Source organism: Acomys minous (assembly GCF_964271855.1).
Source record: "Acomys minous genome assembly, chromosome: 9".
Lineage (NCBI taxonomy): Eukaryota > Metazoa > Chordata > Mammalia > Rodentia > Muridae > Acomys > Acomys minous.
In genome coordinates, this window is record NC_140490.1 from 56,910,295 (window position 1) to 56,919,875 (window position 9,581).

The following is a 9,581-nucleotide window of genomic DNA, read 5'->3' on the forward strand; positions in this document are numbered from 1 at the left end:
CAGTAGCTCACTGACAAAGACATCCTTGCCATTTAGTAGAAGTCAGGATGCCCCTCTTCTATGGCTAGGATTGGCTTGGAGAATTGGCTGTGGTCTGTGGCTGCCTTGGCAATGATTTCAGGCATAATTTTGCCTCAGAAATCCTATCTTAGCCCCAGCCCTGCAGGACATTTGAACTTTTCTCTTTTCTTCTTTTGCATTTAGAAATAGCCTCCTTTCTCTTTCAGAGCTATTTTTAGCATCCCTTGTCTGCACAAGACCTTCAGTAACTCATTTGTTATCAGAAATATCTTTTTTTGTTTGTTTGTTTGTTTACTTTTTGGTGTTTTTTTTTTTTTTGAGACAGGGGTTCTCTGTCTAGCCTTGACTGTCCTGGAGTTGCTCTGTAGACTAGGCTGGCCTCAAACTCATAGAGATCTGCCTGCCACTGCCTCCCCAGTGCTGGGATTAAGGGCATGTGACACTGTGCCCAGTTTCAGGAATGTCCTAAAAATCTTGTCTTCCCAGCTGCTAGTGTAGTCTTCTCCCTACTGAGGCCTGCATTGAAGTTTGCCCTTACAGGTGCCAAATTGATATTTATTGAGAGATTACTAGCCTGAAGTTGACTTTATCCTTTTTGGAAAGCGCTGATGAGCAGCAATCTACAGGGCATTGTGCAACCAGGAAGTAGTGAAGTTTAGGCCAAATCGTAAGACATCTTGGGGGTAGATTTCCCTCAGGAAATTATTTTAGTTATCTAGTCATTGAGATGAGTCTCAGATCTCATTCCAGTGTTAGCTTGTGACTGTGACCCATGTTTTGTGAATCGCCCCCCCCCCACCCCCACTTATCTATCTGTGGATGGATTCATTGAGTAAAATGTTTTAATTATAGAATACTCAATTTCCACATTCGCTTTCTGGGTCAGATTATTACAGAAGTTTAGAAAACTGCAGAGATGAGTCTGATGGCAGCTACTGCTGATTCTCTGAGCACGATTCCAGCATCACCTGGCTAGCATCACCATGCCAGCATCACCTGGCCAGCATCAGCTGGGAACTCTCAGCTCAGTAAATGTCAGGGCCCTCGAGTACCAGTCAAGCTCTGGAAGTGGGTGCCTCTGAAGGCCTTTCATATCCCTGTGATGAGGAAACACAGCAAAATATGAGTGTTGCTATTCTAGAGACATTGCATGATTGTAATAATCTGATCTTCCTAGATAACATTTTTGAGTTAAATTGATCAGATGGTTTTAAAGCGTGTGAGTATGTTGGCAGTCGCCCTTGTGCTCATTCGGCCAATGTTCAGCAAGTGACTCCTGATGCCAGGTTGTCTGCTAGGGTCTGGAAATAATGACATAATTTTCATCTCAAGGAGACCCCAGACTCAAAGGCATTTGAATGTGCAAACACATCACTGTGCTAAGGCAGTGTGTGTGTGTACCATACAAAGGAGACTTGCAGCTCTGACAATTGATTCAGACATATCCATCTATGGTACCAAGTGAATTTCAGAAAGGAAACTTGAGCCACTAGATTTTCAGTCCCCTCTCCATGGCGAGAAAGATGTTAGGGTCACTGCAAGCTGGGAGTCCAGTCGGAGAGTGAACACATGCAGTCTGTAAGTGTGACCATGATGGCATGTCACGTAAAGACAAAGCAAGATCCTCAAAGACAGAGGTCATGTGAAAGCAAGGGCTTTAATATAAAGTCTGCCCATCTGCACAAAGGAAGATGATATATTATCCTTCTACAGAGAGGAGAGAGCATTTTAGATGAGTATGGTACATGCAAAAGTCCTTGAGTTAGGACAACTTGGACTTTGCAGAAAGTGGTTGTGGAATTTGCTTGTTTAATTTTTAACTGTTTCTTTTCAGTTATGGTCAAGAGACTATTTGGAATACTAAAAAGAAAACTCTGTTTGTTTTGTAACAGTGAAAATTTTGGAAAGATATATGACTGAGAATTAGACATTGATTTAGAGTCTTTACAATAAAGTCGTATGATGAAAGAACAGGCCATCGAATTCTACTTTACATTTGTATTTACTTTGTTTGCTATTAGTATCTATAAATTATTATTTATGTCTCATTTGTCAGCTTATTGTATTGATATAAGAACTGGAAAAATATGAAAAAGTCTTCCTTGCAGGATTAACAAAGAGCCATAGGGATGTTGACTTACTGGCTACTTGAATTACCTGTGCTTTGTGATTTTCATGTTATTCATGTTTTTTCAGCTTTGGGCACTGGATGTGTTCTGATTTTATAATCTGAAAAAAAAAAGCCTAACAGTAGATCTTGTTTGTGAAGTAGAGTTTCTCACTGATTTAGTGATTGGGCGGTGACCAGGTCATTATGACCCTGTTAACTGTCAATCTGGAGATGACAGAGCCACACTTGGCTTTGGCTGGCACTCTGGATAGCTCAGTGGGTAAGCTGGTTGTGACTTGGGTTGGTTCATTTGATGATCTCAAGCATACACAATCACTGCTTTCTTCAAAATTCAAGACATTGTTGTTGTTTTTATAAGTAAGGCAATGGATTCAGTTTAAAAACATTTAAAAACTATTTCTAAACTTTTTATTGGCTTTTTTTGGTGTTGCTGAAACAATATATTCCTTTTAAAAGATTTTTGTTGTTGTTGTTAAGAAAGTGATTTGGGCTCTTTTTGTAGCCTCCTTTTATGGGTTTACTGACTTGTATACAGTTCATGAAAGCAATATGAATGCTTCATTGCTCTTTGTTTTGTTGAAATAAATCTTAAAAGTCCCCAGTAGCCATCTCACATAAAAAGTTTCCCCCCTTGCCTTTTTGTTTCTTTATATCTTCTGAACCCACTTCCTCCTTGTTCTAGAAAATTTGAGGACAGATGCAACTTACCCCTTGCTTTTGAGATTGCATTCTGTTTCCATCCTTGACCACCCGGGTCTAACTATACTTGGTCCCACAAGCACTGAGGTAACATGATGGGCGATCACGGAGCACTGCAAGCTTACTAGTACCAACTTTCACAGTTCATCACTCATGGCTGATGTCACACAGGGTTTGCAGTCAGGATGGAAACACCCAGCAGCTGGATGTCCAGCTGCCAGTTCATCAATTTGAGAAGTGAGTCTGTTTCCGTCCAAGTCCCTGCACGCAGGGCGTGCGTGGATGAGGCATCTGTGGCCATAGTGGCTTCCTCCAAAGTTCCTCTTCTCCCTTCTCTGCCCTGTATTAAAAGAGCTGGTCATATGAAAGAGGAGACTGTTCCAGCCAGGTATCCAGGAGAGCAATGCACAGCATGGTGTTTGTCCCATTAAATGGGGCAGGATCCCAGAAACTACTTTAGCATGCACTGTGTAGATTTCAGGGGCTCATTCAACTTGCTTTACACTTGTTCTGGTTTTTTTTTTTTCAGAAATACAATTTTTATGTCTTTCTTTTCATGGAAAAGAAAGCTGCTCATGTCTTCTTCAGACATGTTTTCCACCATCAGAGAAAATCAGAAACCACACGGTGGGAGGAACCTGCCCTCAGAAAATGGTAAAGACAGAACCTCAGGCCAGGAAATGTGAAGTTGGACTCCTCATGTCAGTTCTGTTGCTGAAATTTGGGGAGAATGTGGACAATTCTCCTCCACTGAGAATGTTCCCGTTTTTTTGTCTCTGTGGCCTTCTCTGGACAAGCACATTTGTCCCTTCTGACATGGAATCATGAGGCTAAAGTGGACCCTATGGTGACGTGCTCAGACACATGAGCAGGCTCAAACCCATAAGCAAGAAAAGGAGAATCCCATAGGAATAGGTCTGAGAGCTAGACTGAAACAACGTTGAGAGTGGCAGCCACACAGAGCTGGGATCCTTGTATGAAGCCGGGTGAGGGGATGTGAGGCAAGGACCAGTAAGATGATCAAGCAGAGCCGGAGGCCGAACTCAGGATCTGACAAGACAGCCAGGCTGCCCCGCAGGATTATAAGGACACCCAGCATTTGCTGGTACAACCAGTTCCTAGCATTAAAGCAGAACCAGATGAGAGCAATGCCAGTCATTTTCATGTGGTCATTGCTGCCTCCCTCTCCCCAGGATTCCCCCTTAGAGGGAGGGACTTTTAAATTTGAACCCTTCCTTCCAGAGAATACCCAATGGCATCACCTAAAGAACATTTCAGGATCAAAATTTATCATCCTAGTGTGGACAAGTTGGGAAGAATATGTTTAGATATTTTGAAAGATAAGTGGTCCCCAGCACTGCAGATCCACACAGTTCTGCTGTCAATCCAGGCTTTGTTAAGTGTTCCTAATTCAGATGATGCATTAGCAGATGATGTAGCCAAGCAGTGGAAGACCAACGAAGCCCAAGCCATAGAAACAGCAAGAGCACGGACTAGGCTATATGTCATGAATAATATTTAAATACACTGGATCATCAAGTGTACATCACTTCCGTTCTGCCAAGACGTCTCCTTTTTTTTCAGTTTGCACTTAATGGACACAGTCTTAGAAACATTACAGAATAAAAGCCTAGGCACCTTCAACTTTGGTTTGCTTACACGCACATTAGCAAATCTACATCTTGTCCTGATTCACTGTTGTAAAGCATGAGCAGAGGCTATGATCCGGGTTGTTGTGAGATGCCGAAAAGCAGTGACTTTTTTTCCCCATCATGGTTTAGTACAAAGCACTGTGAATGAAGGTAGTTGTCAGGCTTAGCAGCCAGAGGTATGGGTGTTTTTATTTCTTAGGAGAAAGTAGCTTAATTTTATGGCCTCCTTTCCCCTTTATTGTCTTAAGGGATTTACTTGTAGTGGTTAAATGCAGCTAACCAGCATTTTAGAACACGCTCTCTAGCCTAGCCTAACTTTAGGTGCTGTAGATGGACAAGCTTGCCTGTCTGAACCAAAATGGAAACATTAAATAATATCACAGCTCTCATTAACAACATTGTGACTTTGCTGTCAAGTGTAGATATCTGCCCTTCAACCATGCCTCCTGCAAAAAAAGAGGGGGGGGGAGGAGGAAGAAGCTTGTGACCGTTTTGTATAGCTTTGTCTGGAAACTTCTGTAAATCTTATGTTTTAGTACAATATTTTTTGTTATTCTTTCAAAAACTAATATGTGTCAGTTCAGTTCAGCTTCATGTTGACTCTATATGGGGAAGGTGTGACCTAATTCATAGAGGAATTAAGTGAGACTCCCAGAGGTGTGAGAGCCAAAGTGAACAGGGACCACAGACTGCTGTTCATTTAGATGTGCCTTATCTTGATGCCACTCTCTTCATTGGTGAAAGAAGAGAAGGGATGGAGAGAGAGGAGAGAAGAGAGAGGTGGGGTGGAGAGAGGAAAAGAGGAAGATGAGAGAGAAGAGAAGAAGGAGATGCCTGCATCTAGGTGAAGTTTTAAATGCACGTATCCTGATTAATACTGGCAACTGTTGCGAGGTTTACATGAAAGGAGCTTAGCTGACACCCTCTCGTAGATGTGAGGGTAGAGTATAGATGTGGAGACGGTGTATAGATGTTGAGGTGGAGAAGATCTTTCAGGAACAACCAGGATAGTCTAGCCCTCAAGAACTTGCAGCAGCAGATGATACTTCTTGGCTCCAGGCTATAAAGGGCCAGTAGGATTTGTGATACAGAGAGGCAGGCCATAGTCGATGCCCTGATGGGAGGAAGTAGGAAGGGTGCTGGGGATGCACTTATTAGACCTTGAACTGATGGTCCTCTTGTCTGTCTACTGTCAGCATCTCTGCTTCACAACACAAAGCCACAGCTCAGAGCCTGGCTGGTAGTCTCTATTGAAACTAATGCCCTGTAGATGGAATAAAATGCAGAAAACACTGGGGTGGAGGCGAGTGGAGAATAATACACTTCAGTCACTCACAAGCTGGACCAACCTGGCATCAGGTCAGAACCGTGGAGATGAAACCATTAGCACAATCTGTGAGCTTATGTTGGAAGGGCAAACTGTATTTGAGGTAGGTTTCAGCCTCCTCAGTGAGGAAACGGTACAGAGAGCCATCCCTAGGATGTTAGTCGGGTACTGGATGCTGGGGAAGATGGGACTTGATCCTTGGCTGAGTGAGGCACTGGAAACTCCATCTTGGCTGAGGTTTGCTCTGGGTCCTGAATGGAGACATGAGGCATCTGGCTCTGCTTCTTTCCTGCCCGCCCAACCGGGAGAGCAGAGGTGCTTAGTTCTCAATAGATGCCATCTTCCTCCTGAAAAAGTGTGGAAACTGGGCTGCAGGGTCCAGCCTATGTCCACACTGGAGTGCGTTGGTCACTGAGCTTAAAAGAGAAGTGCTGTGTTTTCACTCGAACATGAGCGCAGTGCAAGTGAAGTTGTGCCTCTGGGTTTATAGTCCGTGAGATACATCATATTTATTGATCTCCTGCAGTATAAGCTATATGGATAGGCTTGGTGACTATGTTAGTTTTCTGCAGCTGATGAGACAAATGACCATCGATCAAGGCCTCAAAACAACACAAGCCCATTCTGTTCCCTTCCGGTACCTGCCTCTTGTCTTGTGGCAGCACCTCACTACTTTGGCCCTCATCTTCACATAGAATGGTCCATGTCTCCCATTTTGTTTCTTTGGAAGGACACCAACCATCAGATGTAGCGCCCCCAATGCAAAGATTTCATCCTGAGAGCGTTAATGCTATGAGGTGCTGAGGTATACACCTTTCTTGTCTTTGTGAACACTGGTGTGCATTTTTCTAGATATTTCCACTTGCTCCCAATTTTCCTAGAAAGCGCTCTCTCTCTCTCTCTCTCTCTCTCTCTCTCTCTCTCTCTCTCTCTTCTCCGTTCTCTCTTCTCTCTCTCTCTTCTCTCTTCTCTCTTCTCTCTTCTCTCTTCTCTCTCTCTCTCTCTCTCTCTCTCTCTCTCTCTCTCTCTCTCTCTCTTCTCTCTTCTCTCTTCTCTCTTCTCTCTTCTCCCTCTCTCTCTCTCTCTCTCTCTCTCTCTCTCTCTCTCTCTCTCTCTCCCCTGCCTTCCCCCATCCTCTCCTGTGTATCTGTACTAAAATAAGCCAAGTGCTCTTTTTCATCCTCTCTGCTTTCCTAAATTGTCTTATTCTATCATGAAATTCTCATCTTCTTGCCTGCACTTTCTTGGGTACTGTAAATCTAAACACATCTTTTTCTTTTAATGAAAAAAGAAATCTTTCTTGCTCTTAGCGTTCAGCTTCTCTGCTTTTATGCCCCAGGGGACATTTTCAATGGCCCATTCTCATCCAAAGTCTGGAGACAGGCCGTGGCATCATTACATCGGAAAAAGAGGGCTTTTCCTGGAGTTTAAAACCGTTTCCATTTTGTGGCCTATTGATTCTTGTGCCTTTCAGCAGCCTGCCTGGGATATGAGGTGGAGGTGGGACCACTTCCTGCAGCTCTACAGACAAACTGCTATCCTCCATATTCCAAAACAGACTAGTGTGAGGCTCAGCCCCACAACACATGTAAACAGACTCCCTCATCTACACAAAGCTTGCCTAAAACCAGAGATAGCACTAAATATCATTTATAAAATATCTCCCCCCCCATCACATGCATGTTATAGTGTGGATTCAGATAGCCCCAAAGACATGTATTGAATGTATAGTTCTCAGCCCAGGCACTAGAGGAGGACATTTAGAAGGTTGGGCCTGGTGGGCAGAAGTTAGGCCACTGGTCTTTGAAGGGATATTAGAATTCTTGCTTCTGTCCTCTCCCAACTCTTCTCTCTCCACTCTCTCCATCCTAGTCTTCATCAGGTAAGCAGTTTATTCTGTCACGCACTACTTTCACTATGCTATATGGCTGTATTAGTCAGAGTTCTCTAGAATAACGGAACTTCTAGACTGAATCTCTCTCCTATATCTATATATCTATATCATCTATATCTGTCTATCATCTTATTATTCATATATCCATTATACATATCTATATCATATGTATTATATCTATCTATCTATCTATCTATCTATCTATCTATTGATCTATCTAATGATTTAATGGAATAATTTATAGGCTCTTGTCTAGCTAATCCAACAATGGTTGCCTATAAATAGAAGGTTCAAGAATCCAGTAGTTGCTTAGTTCATGAGGTTGGATGTCTCAGCTGATCTTCAGTGTACACCAGAATCCAAAAGAAATAGGCTTTAAGGTGAAGAAATGGACTTGCTAGCAACCAGGCAAATAACAATAACTTCCTTCTTACATGTACTTATGTAGGCTTCCTGCAGAGGGCATGGCTCAGATTAGAGGTGGTTTTGAACCTCAAAAGATCTGTATTAAAGGTTTATCTTCCTACCTGAAATATCTGGATTAGAAGTGGATCTTTCCCACTTTAAATTAAGCAAGAATCCCTCACAGGTGTGCCTCATCTTATGGTTTTAGATAATAACAGATGTAGTCATGTTGACAGTGAAGAATAGCCACCACAACAGCCATAGAACAATGAGGGGCTGAAACCATGTGGCCATTGTGTAACTGAAACCATAGAAGATGAACCGGTGAACAGGGGGGGGGGAACTACAATAGACTGTTAAGGGCTCCACTCAAAGCCACAAGGTAAAATTATTAAAATAGCAATGTATTCAAATGTGAGGTTGTCAATTTGCAGTGGTTTTGCACATTGACTCACACCATTGAAGAGCTGAGATTCTGGACTTTTCTGGAGTAGACAGCAAGCCAGATCCCACTTTTAATTACTTCCATCGAGAACAGATGTGAAGCAGGAGTCATAATTGTCAGTGAGGGCAAAATAAACCCACCAAACCGGTCCACTCCATAGATAGGAAGAAACGTTTATTGTCGATCAAACTGCCAAGGCCATCTCTTGCAGTAGGGGTGATGGTGCACAGAGGGGCAAAATGGCAGAAAAGCAGGCAGATATTTTATATGACAGCCAGCAGGGTGGGGGCTTTGAACTGATGCAGGCTCTTTTGACCGACTGGAAACTAGAAGTCCTTGTGTCAGGTAGTTGACCTTTGAGGTGGATTAAGGAAGGTCTTGGTCAACAGAGACCCATCTTAGGAGATTTCTGAGGAATGCTGAATTTATACTCCTGTTTAACCATTCACAATTCTTCTGTTTATTTGGCAGAGTTCAGGACATTGTCATCAGCACTGTCAGTTTTGGGGGCCCATTTTGGAACTAACAATAATCACCACAGTAGCTAAACTGTGCTGAGCATGCTAATATGCGGACAACAGCCCTAAGTAGATGTTCTTGACTGCTGCTTTAATAACTTTGTCTTTGAAAAGGATATTAGAACTCTTGCCTCTCTTCTCACCAACCTCTTTCCCTGCTCTCACAGACAAGGAACTGAGGTTTGGCAGGCTAAACCTTTGTCTGCCAATGGGCCTCGCATTCTACTTAGGCCTCTTTTCTTTCATGTCATGTCAGTCAGGAGCCTCATGGGAAAGTGGCCTCGTTTAGCTTTAGAGATGATACAAGGAGCTCTGTTAAAAAAAAACCCTCTTTCCAGTGGTGTGAGACAGGGGAGAAGAAACATTAGGGTGTTGAGGGATAGGAATATGGAAGACTTAGCTCCCGCTCCATCCCCCAGGCCTCAACTACCAAGAATACAGATGACTTCTAGAGCTTGAAGGAATTGAACATAGAAAACCCCTGGAATG

General features: G+C 43.0%; 1 pseudogene across 1 annotated transcript; it reads left to right on the plus strand.

Moving 5' to 3' along the window:
• Window positions 1-3,867: 3,867 nt before the first annotated feature.
• LOC311605844 (ubiquitin-conjugating enzyme E2 N-like) lies at window positions 3,868-4,872 on the plus strand (annotated as a pseudogene). Its single transcript has one exon. The product of its transcript is annotated as a ubiquitin-conjugating enzyme E2 N-like (transcript).
• The last annotated feature ends 4,709 nt before the right edge of the window (window positions 4,873-9,581 follow it).